Source organism: Lepisosteus platostomus, chromosome 1, assembly GCF_059453375.1.
Source record: "Lepisosteus platostomus isolate fLepPlt1 chromosome 1, fLepPlt1.hap1, whole genome shotgun sequence".
Taxonomy (NCBI): Eukaryota; Metazoa; Chordata; class Actinopteri; order Semionotiformes; family Lepisosteidae; genus Lepisosteus; species Lepisosteus platostomus.
Window position 1 is genome coordinate 15043228 of NC_142611.1, and position 12000 is coordinate 15055227.

The 12000-nt window shown below is 35.0% G+C and overlaps 1 long non-coding RNA gene across 1 annotated transcript in view; it reads left to right on the plus strand.

The window, feature by feature from the left end:
* LOC148677762 (uncharacterized) overlaps positions 1–12000 on the plus strand; it is a 30586-nt gene that overhangs the window by 5203 nt on the left and 13383 nt on the right. The window contains exon 2 of the long non-coding RNA XR_015935407.1: positions 5708–5920. This is a non-coding gene — a long non-coding RNA (uncharacterized LOC148677762). The remainder of the gene's footprint in view (positions 1–5707; positions 5921–12000) is intronic.

Below are 12000 nucleotides of genomic sequence, written 5' to 3' on the forward strand. Positions count from 1 at the left end.
ACTAGGCTCAACCCTGCTTAGCTTTAGTGGGTAGCCAGCTGCAGAGCTGAGAGAGCTGCAGGGTGATATGGCTGCTGGATTAATATATTCTATTCTATTATTACAAATTATTTCATATCAGCCATAAAAATTTTAAACCTTGACATGTCAGTTCCAGTAATACTGTCACTCATCCATTCTGCAGAATAATGGATAAAAACAATTCCGCACACTTATTGGTATAAATAACCAGGCCACACTGGAGGCCTGTACATTGAAAGAAGCCAGAAGCCCAGTAAACGTAAAGTAAGTTACCAAAACTATAATAGGATACAGTAAAAGAAAATGTACATATTATGCACTTATGTACAGTATGCTTCCATTTTCAATACCCATGTTAGGTTGTGATAGATTCAAACCATTACATTTTTTTAGGGTCAAAATATGGTCAAAAACCTATTAACATACAGGAAGATGTCAGGATCTGATTGTCTGAATAAAGTTTCTACTGCAAGTATATCTCAATACTAACAGCCTATGTACCACCAATACCTTATTAAAACATTTACTTTACATAACAAAAACATGATTGAGGGAATTATTATATCTCTAATTTGTGTACATTACAGTATATGAGCAGAACATAAATAAATACAGTAGGCAGATAATCTGGATTCAGGCCAAAATGGTCCATCAGAGCAGAGCGTATCATGATTTACATGCATTAAGTGAAAAGAGAGCAAAGGGACTCCCCCCTTAATGGGACACCAGACCATAGCAGAGCCTACACCCAGCCAGCTGGGTGGACTGGAGTATCTGGGGTAAAGTACTGTTCAGCACCTCCCTTAATGTACAGCAGCAGTGCCTACAGTAAGGACTATCTGTAGTCAGGACTTAAACACACTACACATGAATTGTGACCCCAGAGTCTTATCTAGTATGCTACATTGCCCCTAATGAATTTATAAATGGATTTATTTTTGTCTTCAATTAGCCCCTTGTTTGGCCATTGTGCCTTATTGTTAGTTAAGAAGAAATGGGTTGATCACACAGGATAGTTAATCACATATCCAAAAGACAGTTTCGTTAAATGCGGTATACAGTATATGAATTATGTATGAAAAATTATGTGGTTTGTTCCCTGATGATCATATTAAATATTACTTCACACATTTTAGCATTTTTCACTTTCAGTTTGTTGTAATAAAATGGTACCATGTGACAAAAGTTTATGAAAAGAAAAGACACTGAGCCAAGGACAGTGTGAAAGTTGTTATGTTTAATGATAAATTCTGAGGCAGTGAAAATGTTGTTCGTATCATAACATATCTTATTTTTTTTAAACAAAAGTCTTATTATATTGAAAGGAATTGAACTAATAAATGCTAGAGGATGGATTTTTGAAAAACCCTTTCTCTTTGCAGATACAGTATACAGTAATTATTCTGAAGGATATCTGGGTGTTCATTTGTCGTGCTTTCACAGCAATTACAATAAATACTCCAAGTCCAATTACTGCTGAATACTGTAAGCTCTTAATGAGATACTGTTGACATTCCTAGAGTCTAAAACAGAAACCTGAAATAAGCACTTGTATGCAATAATAATAACACAATACAAATCCTCTAAAAAGAAAATTTCTCATGGGATATTATGGAGAAAGCCATTCCTGTTAGAGTAAATTTTATAGAAATTGCTTTATATTATTTTTTCACAATGTCTTCAGAAATACGGTACAGGTGAAATGTGAAATGTCCTACTTATTATATTTTCAATAAGATACATAACAGATTTACAGCAGGAAAAAAAAACAGTATAAAAAATTCTTAAGATGATCTCCATAGTTTAAATACTTTACTTTTTAAGGAAAAGGGACTTGTGGAATTACTGTATAAAAAAATACATTTTGTAGTTAAATGTCCTGCTATAAAATGTGACCAACAGGGACCAACAACTGTTTATGAATGTCAATGTTCAACTAATATTTTAATAGTAGTCTTAAATGTCACTTTAAAGCACAATTGCCAAACAATACACTTAATATGTTAGACAATGTATGATTCAGTTATGCCATCAATATGTTTTTACTTGAGTAGTTTCTGAAGTATCATCCAATTACCCACAAGATAATTCTTGTCTTAGAATATTGTTAAAATCTTAGAGATGACCAGATCTCATTTACACACCTCATTGTACAAAGATATTTCTAACTCAGATACAGGGTCCTTAAAAATAAAAGTTTAATTGTGCTTTATGATGACAATTCTTAAAATATGAAGTGTAGATTATAACAAAATCAGGCACCATCATGTCTAAATGTATATTCACGGAGCTGGTTAAAACTACAGCTTAACTAAAATGAAATCTGGCTAAAAATGAAAAAAAAGAGACCAGCATGTTTTAAGACCAGCGCAAGTTGTTATGAACTTAAAAGATTTTAATAAATCATAAAGTTAAGCTATCATCATGCATATTACAGTTAACTCCTATGAATGGGTTGTAATTGAAATGTTAAACTGTACTTAATTGCAATAATAATGGTGTCATAAAATAAGGTTCATTAAAATAATAGCAATTTATTTGTTTTCTTCAAATGTTTTTAAAATCTCCCATTAGAAGGCAAATATGATCTAGAGACTTGGCTGTTTTAAATATAAATAGTGTTTTAACCATCAAAAATATGATAGAATCAGATTCACTACTCCATTTATCACATTACATCAAGTAGTTTAAAAGTGCTTTTGTAAGAAAAAAACATCTACTGATAATTCAGAGTTTCATAACTTAATTTGTATTTTGAAAATTAATTCTAGGATTGTGGTTGTCTGCTAATGTTATTTGTAAAATTGTTCTTCAAAGGGGAATGAGAAATTAATTTTAAAGACGTGAGTAGCTTATGTTTCTTTTACTCATTACACACACAAACGCACTGAACCAAACAGATTTTACTAGTGAAGCTGAGCAAAAACCAGTAAGAACAAATTTATAAGAAATATTTGGTGAGCTCTACAGTGATAGATACAACATCATTTTTATAATCTACAAAATTATATTCAGCCATACACTTTAAGAATGAACATAGACAGCACACTATATCTTAATCTCTGCTGTTTTGTGTAGACTCAATCCATCAGCGTGAAACTGACACTTCCATTTAACATGATCTATTATGTATTTAGCAGTTTATCACATACTCATCACCATAGTCTTACCTGCAAAACACACTATATGTTTAACAATTTCTAAGATTCTTGAATAAACATAACATCATGCATTGCAAAGTATGCGTCTGCCAAACATCTACTCGTGAAAAACTTTACAGCAGCTGTAGCAATGCGATTCTCCTTAAACCACTGTGTCATTTCTTTCTAATAGCCTCCCTCCATTTTTCTCTTTCCAGGACCTTCTCTATAAGAACAGAGAGGAATATCACTTGTCATTACCACAATCTTCTTTCACAGCAGAATGCTTTTATCAAAATGAATGTGTTAAATAAGCTAATTTTATATCATCCCGTGAAGAATACTGGATTTCACACCCTCACTCTGGTTTTCACATTCAGCAAGCAGCTTTCTGTACGACAACAGCCAAACATTACTGGGCCCATCTCTGGTATTATGATGAATGAAAGTGGCAAAATTGAGGAACGCAAAAAAAAAGTTGCGATGAAGAATTACAAGAGCACACGAGAACACATACACAAATGAAAAAAAAAATCAGAAATCAAAGGAAAATCCCAGATTATGTTAATTAAAAAATGGAATTCAATAGCACAAAATTAGAAAACAATTCATACACTCTTGCTCTCATTTGCAGGCACAAACGCTCAATGGAAAAACACTTGTGTTTCAGGCCTGTTGTAAACAGTATGGTAAATAATCTTCAAAACATACAGTATTTCTAGTGCTTCAACATCATGACACATACTATTATGGAAACATTATTAATCTATGTTTTAATGCTAGCTATTTTTTCTTCAGTCACGTTTAAGCTTCACATACTTACACAACATCACATATTTATTTCTGCAGTGAGTCTTTTGAAATGAAGTACAATCAACAACAAAAGTGCACAAGAAGTAGAGATAGTGAACTCTGAGATAGGTTCAATTTTCACATCGGTCTTGCCCAAATAAAAAAAAGCTAGAAAAAATAATATCAAAAATGGATTATTTATTCCAGCTTTTGTGTCTGCTTCCTGTGTTTTCCTTCCTATGCAAGGAGCAGCTGGAATAGTACCCCAGTGTGTTTAGTTTTATGCTGAGCCAAATAAAACAGCTTGTACTGTTTAGAATCGAAATATCTCTGTATTTCAACATTGGACCTTAAATGTGGGTAAAGTCCAGTACTGAATCCCAATATTACTAAACAAATGTTCATGCACTAGGATTATTATTATCGTGACTAATTTCTCAAAATCAAACATAACTCAGTTCTCTAATGAGTAGCTCCAAAAGACATGTCTTGCAGAGTTTCAGACCTTGCAGGCCTTTAAAGTGTTGCCTATTGGTATCGTTATTTAGTATATAATGGCAATATCAAGGTAATGACATAGTTGGATTCCAAATACTACAAGTATTCCACTTGGCAAGTTCAAAACACTTATCTCCTAAAGAGCGCAGGCCCTAATGATGTTGTGTCCTCTCCTGATTTTGTAAAAAGAAGTTACTTTGCAGTAGGTGCTAAAGCCTCAAATGAGGCATTGCCTGGCTGAATTTAATTGTTTAGTTTGAAGACATCTGTAGTTCAGTCACTTTTAAGAGGGGGTCATGCCCATGACCGGTCTCTGCAATTTGTGATATACTATAGATGGCTTGTTTACTCAAGGAATCAAAACAATTGATTTAAAATGGATAAAATATTTCACCATGTGTTCGAACATTTTATGACATTGCCGTATAGAATGTCACACTGCTATGCATTGTCACAAAGTGTGTTACTAAGCATGGCTTCTATTCACTAATCACATTTTAAACTGTGATTATGATACATGTGAAGATGAATGGGGTGAAGTTACTCTGGCTTCAGAGCAGTGTGATAGAGACAGTTAACCATGAAATGTTATATTCTACACACAGCAAGAAACCAAACACTACTGGGGAATTTAAGCACTTTGCTCTGTTCACCTTAAGGAAGCAGAGCACTTTTACTGAGCTTATATTTAGAATTCTCTGGAAAGATGTGGCCTGTAACTATGTCCCTGGCAACTTAGCCTTTTCCCAAATGATATGAAAATGTCAAAACCTATTCTGAACAGAAGCCTTCCAGGTGAGGCAAACAATCTGAATGTATCGTGCTCTTTCTGTATTTTACTGTCTTACTTTCCCATTTCTGCATATTATTAAAAAAAATCTATGCCTAGTTTTGCATAGCTTCAACCATTTATCACAGTGACTTACTTTCTGTAATAAAAATAAAGGAGTGTGGAAACATAGCTTTACAAATAACAATAATAAATTACGGTTTCCAAGCTCTAGGATACACATTATAGTTTGGAGTATTTATTGATCTCCCATATGCCCCATAATCAGACCTTATATCCATTATATTGGATTCAGTCACTGACTTTTGAGGCTGGTAGGAGTATTTGAAAGGGAATCCATACTGGCTAGATGATGCCGGTGCTGAAGCAATGCTCCTTGATGGAGACATGGAGCCTAGTTGCCCATAGAAACGATTTCTGCTTTGCAGAGATGGCTCATAGGAGACTCTTTCTTTCCATTCCGCAGGTGGCTCTGGGAGTGTTTTCCTTTGGGCAGCAGAAATGACATTAGAGGCTATAGACTTCTGGATGTTCTGAAAGGAAAAGGCTTCATCTACGAGACCCAGGGGGCTCCGAGCAGCAGCCTCCCAGGGAGTTGGTGGCTTACTGCCTCGATCCAGCCAAGAGGTCTGTCTTTCTAACGGCCCCTTAGCTGGCTGGAACACTGGACTGGATACGGGTGAGTCATAGCCCGGCAGTGTTGGCATCCTCCTGGGAAGTGACAGGGAATAGCTTCTCCCAAGTCCCTGGAAGGAAAAGTTTTAGAAATGATACAATGGAAGCAAACCAAATAATCTCCTGGCCTACTTCTAAGAGGGTCCTCAAAATTAATTAGGAGACCTACTTGATTGTTTCTGGAAGCCTCGGCTCTATTCTGACTTCGACATATGGCTATATCCATAAATTAACAGCTATAAAAATGTTGGTCAAGTTTCCTTAAAAGTACTCACCGGTAATCATAAAATAATCTTTCTACTCTTAATGGCACACAGTTAAAACCTTTCACAAAATTATCAGTAAAATAGTAAATCCTGTGTGAATGTCATACCAGAAGCCAAAAGTAGTTTGTTACGTTCTGGTTAAGCACTGGCAAAGAGCCACTTATGGAGCCAAACCTTGAAGCTGCAGGCTGCTTAGAGCTCATGTAAATAAGATGAGTAAGATTACAGAATGTGTAAAGATCTGTCTGTAAGCAGATCATGGAATCATTTTTCATTTGTTCAAGAGTACTATATTTGTGGACAATTGAGCCCCAACTCACACATTGCAAACAATGGATTGAAACCATTGCTAGCCCAGAGAATACATACAGTATATGCCCCATTGAACATGTTTAACTTACAGTATTTATTTAGGACTTATCTTTTGTAATACCCATGTCTCTCTCGGCATGATATCAACAGCTCACCATTTCACCAGGAAAGCCAGAGTATCACTAGTCCTTGTTCATTAGTTATTTTGCATAAAATCTGTGAAAGATGATGCTCCAGTACAAAAAGCAGTCTAGTCCAAACAATGGCCCACACTAAAAACCAGCTCTTCAGGAAAGTGAGACAGACCCTTACGACTGAAGGTATACTGGTTTGATCCTTTATTCTGGTATCAGTCTGGTATCTTCGTTATCCTTCACGGCCCTACAGGGTAGCAATTCAAAACAATCTGCTTTGTATTTCAACCCCTGAAATGCTGACGTCTGAGAATTTGATGTCAATTTTTCATTTGAATAAAACAGAGAGACTAAACAGAGAGAGTAAAAAGCCACCATATTGTAAAGTGCTGATTTTTTAGATATACAGTCTCTTGACCCATTTAGACATGGAATATATTTTGTGTGAAATTTTATAATCCAATATAGTGAATCATGCTGGTTGTTTTTCTTACGTTGACTGTATTGTCAATATAACGCTATTCTAATATCTAATGTGGAATTAAGTTGACAGGACAAATATCAAAGCTGGATTTTCACGTTATATTGTTTGCCATTGTTAAGCAAATAGACAAAACTGATCCACTGACTAGAATGACTTGAATGCCAACATGAGCAAAAAGGAGCTTTTTCCAGAGGTGCTGTGCATGAGTTAAGCCCTTGTGTGTGCCAGAGAATGTGAAAAATGACAAGCGAAGCATGTGATCTGCTGCTGACATCTATATTTTTGATTACCTGAAAGCCTTATATCGCGCCAAGTATGAATGCTTTGAATTTTGTACTTGTACCAATGTTATTTGACAACCATGGCTAACAGATCTCTTAGAAAAGCCATTAGCCATCTGTTAATCAATTGAAAAATATTTAATACTTTCAGTTCAAATCTTTCTGATTTTTAACACTTCCGTTGATAATCAAAAGCTAAATAAATTTCTGCAGTCACTTGGCAAAATATCACCTGCCATTGTTTGAATAAAATTAATTGTCAGAAGTGATTAAGAAAAGTTCACTTTGGAAGATTTTGGAGTTCATTTCAGAACAGTGAGAATTAGTGAGAAAGAAGCCTTCAAATGTGTTTGGTTTTCTTACAGAAAACATAAAATAACCAGCATAATTTTTAAAACTGACTACACCTTTGTCACTAAAATAATTTAAAAATACAAAGCTCATTTCCCAAGTCTTCTCACACCAATTGATTTCTTCAGACACAGTTTTAGTGGCATAGAGTTTAAACCATTAATCTTTAATTGACTACTGTATATTCTTCTATAGAATAACAGCAACTGAATATCTGCATTAGGATATTCAATGGACAAGTACTGCTGAAAGTGCATATGGGTGGAAAATAAAGCTTCATCTCTTGAGATTATTCTGTCCGCAGAAATTATTATGACAAGAATTCTGACAGTAAAACAAGAGGTGTGTGCTACCACCATCTGGTGCATAACTGTAACTACTCCCTAATTTACATTACACAAGCTGAGTAAAGAATCTTCTATAAAATAATATTTTAAAAAGCACATATATAGTATATGGGGCCTAAAACGCATGAAATAAGAAAGTTCTCACTGAATTGAATTCATACCCTGGGCTTATACTTACAACTATTGAATTTGCTTACAAAATCAATACAATATTTTTTCATCCCGTGATGATCCTTTCTAAGCATGAATCAGAATTTCCCCGTTTCTTCAGGCTTTTAATTATGGCCACCTTACAAAGGAAAAATACAAAAGTATTGCAAAATTACTTCACAAGAATGAAGGGATTAATAAACTACCAGTTTGAAATTACACATCACTAAATCCATTTGATGAATTTTGCTGAAGTTCATTAATTTAAATCTATTGTTGACCATACCAATGAGTATTGAGTCCCCCATATGTCTGAAATGATCTTTTCAGAGATACTTTTTTATGTTTTTCTTACTGTTGAATTACTGTCAGTTAACCGGTGAATAGTTAAATAATGATAAATATACTGTATGTTTGGAAAGAGCATGATGACCAAATGGCAAAATGATCTTAAAATTAAGAAATTTGGAAGCTGGGAGGCAGTATGATGTGTTTCTATTGTTTTCAATGCTTTTATTGAGCTGTAAAACTATTTTAGGCACAATGTTTTTTAGAGCAGCATTCTTTGGCAACAGCATTGTCATGTGCCACTGTCTGCTGATCTGTTATTCTTCTATTTGACCCCTTTATTTACTTATATTCAGAATTTCCACTCACACTAAATCACCTTTAGATAGTTATTATAATAAATTATTAGGATCACTTTCTGTGATATGAGCAGGCCTCTGAATTGACAGGAATGCTTCACAAATGAGTCTGGAAATGAAGTCACAGTTTAGTCTCATAGGTTTACAGGTATTTACACATACAGTATTACAGCACAGTATATAGCAGAACAGTTTGTGTTTGTCTTCCTCATATATTAAATAAGACAAGAAACTACCTAGTATTTTTTAAACATATATTTCTTGTATTACATTGTTATTATCTTTAATTTGGAAAGTGCAAAAAAAGAACATAAAAATACTCAGTTATTACACATTTATACTAAACTGAATGTTCTTATTTACTGATAAGCGTTTAACAATTATAGCCACTAATCAATTCACAAATTAAAAGCTGATTAATATTGGTCATTTGGACTGAGAAAATCAGTGCAAATGAGGTCAAAGGATTAACTTACAAGAAATAACTGCTTTTAGAATGCAAGTGAAAGCATTAAATTGTACTGTATACTGTATGTACAGGTATCTGTTTTTATAAAACATATATGGGACCACAAAATCAAATCTTTGAGTAAATTAAACCAACGCTTATAATTGTCGTTTGAGCAGACAATTAAAACCTTAAAAGTAGGTGACTTGACTTATCTGAAAAAATAGTATACAAATAATTGTTATGCAAACTAGAAGACCATGCTGTCATTTAAGACTGAGATATCTGTCCTTCATATAAATTTTAATGGTCATGCACCAGCCCCCCCCTAAAGAGGCCTATAAATAGGTGTGCCCCGTGCAAGCTGGTTTCTGGAGCTGGAGTACTGCTAGGATGACCTTCGTCACTGTTCATTTCTGTTTCAACACCTGTTGTGTGTTAAGTTCTTTAGTTTCCTCTAAGTCCATTCACTTTGACTAAGCCTTAAGGAGCACAGAAGTAAAAATAGATTGAATCACTAACTGTACTGAGAAGGAGCAGAAATGTTTCTAATTGCAACAGCATGAGGGGGGTTTGCCACACGAGCATGAGAACACCTGAAAAAGTTAATTTTGTTCATTTTGTCACAGAATCTTTGTGCAAAATTAGATCTTTAGGAGACTATTGTGTTTCCATGCTGTACATACTAGTTAAGACACAAAACTTAGAGCAACCATATTGCTTATTTAACAAGTCAGTTGCTTTCATTTTAAAGACAAAGGGCCTTGGGATTATGAGGCCAGATAACAACTTTGTCACAAAACTTTTTTTCCAAACATCAGGTATTTTTACATGCTTTAGCAATTGTCAGACTGGGTTACACGTTTACACCTGGATGAGGATGGGATGAATGAGGGCCTGACACTTTTTTATTCTGCTGTAGGTGTCCTTAGGTACCTAGAGTGTTTTTAACCTTATTTGGTGTGACATCACAAAAAAAACTCTTAGAACTGAAATGCACCCAACCCCAGCAAAACCTAACTCGTTGTTCACCACTGCTTAGGTATTCCTGTCACAGTTAGCTAGTGACATGGTTTGGTCCTAAATTAGCCATGTGTGTATGATGGGGTTCAGTTTGTGCTCCATTCAGAAGAAACATTGCCATTCTTGCTATTCTTTATATACTGAAACTTTACAATACTGGAATAAAAAAAACAGGCAATGCCTGTTTGAATTCAAGCCACTCTGAGAATATATTTATTTTTGTCAAGTTTAACATTTGAGGTTTCACCTGCCTAACACTTTACATATTGCTTGCTTTTTATTTTTTAACCAAGTTTACAGGAGGGTATCCATCCATCTGTTTTCTAACTGCATCTTCCAATTCAGGGTCATGGGGGAGTTAGATGAGATAAGATCACTTTATTTGCCATATACAATTTCTAGTATTAGGGATCTTTCTTTTCACATACCCCAACTTGCTCTCCATGACACACAGACAGGGAGAGAAGCTTGGGGTCAGAGCGCAGGGTCAGCCATTTATACGGTGCCTCTGGAGCAGTTGGGGTTAAGGGCCTTGCTCAGGGGCCCAACAGAGGGATTCCTCTGCCGGCTGTGGGATACAAACCGGCAGCCTTCCAGCCACAGGCACAGATCCTTAGCCATAGAGCCACTGCACCGCCCTTGGAGTTGGAGCTTATCCCAGCAAGGAAGAGGGAATCTTCAAATTTTAAATGTTCAAATTTAAATGTTTTTGAATTCAAATATCACATAAGATGAAGACCATCTTGATTTTATCATGATGTCTCTCCTAACTTTTCTGCTGTTCCTCAACTCTATTACAATATTATCTCAGGTTTGTCTTTTTAACAGTAAATAATTTGTAATAATCGTAAGTTATATACTGCATGTAACAGCAATATATGTACTTCAGCTGTGGACTTGGGTATTATTTGTCATTTTTGAAGTTACTACCTATTCCAGTAAACACAACATCTGAAAAGAACATTTATGAGAAGATATTACTACTTTTTCATAGGCTTAGGTTGGTGTTCTCTATTACTGTATACTGCTCATTTCCTGTGGAGATATATTTTGAGAATAATTTTCAGACACTGCTTTGGATGGAATACTGTATGTTATTTGGCTCACACATCAGTCTAGGGGTTTCTAAATTTCACTTTCTAAATGGCATTTGCACCTCCTTAACTAAATTATTTCTGTTAGCATAAAATAACCCAATCTAAGCAGATACAATCAAAGAGAGTTATAAAGAATACAAATCAAATGCACACAGTAAGTGACTAAATAAAATAACAAAATTAAAGCATATTAACTGCTTTTGGGTTAATTAATTGAGCCAACACTATACAAAGACTTCAATATAGCCATTGACGGAAGGGGGATCGTGTTAAGTTTAGGATCTAGCTTAGGAATTACACCTCTCTTTAAAATAGAATTTGTGTGGAATTGCATGATGCAAGGCATAAACATGTGGCAGTAGTCATGTTCCAAACATAATTCCGCTGATCAAGTGAGGTCTTTCTTCCAGAAATATGTCAGTCACGTCTGACTCACCAGCAGGAAATTAATACGAGTGGGAATAGGAGTTTTCAGCACTTACCTTCATTTCTAAAACAACATTACAGTTTAGCAAATGTTGATCCTCTCAGGTTGCTAAGCATA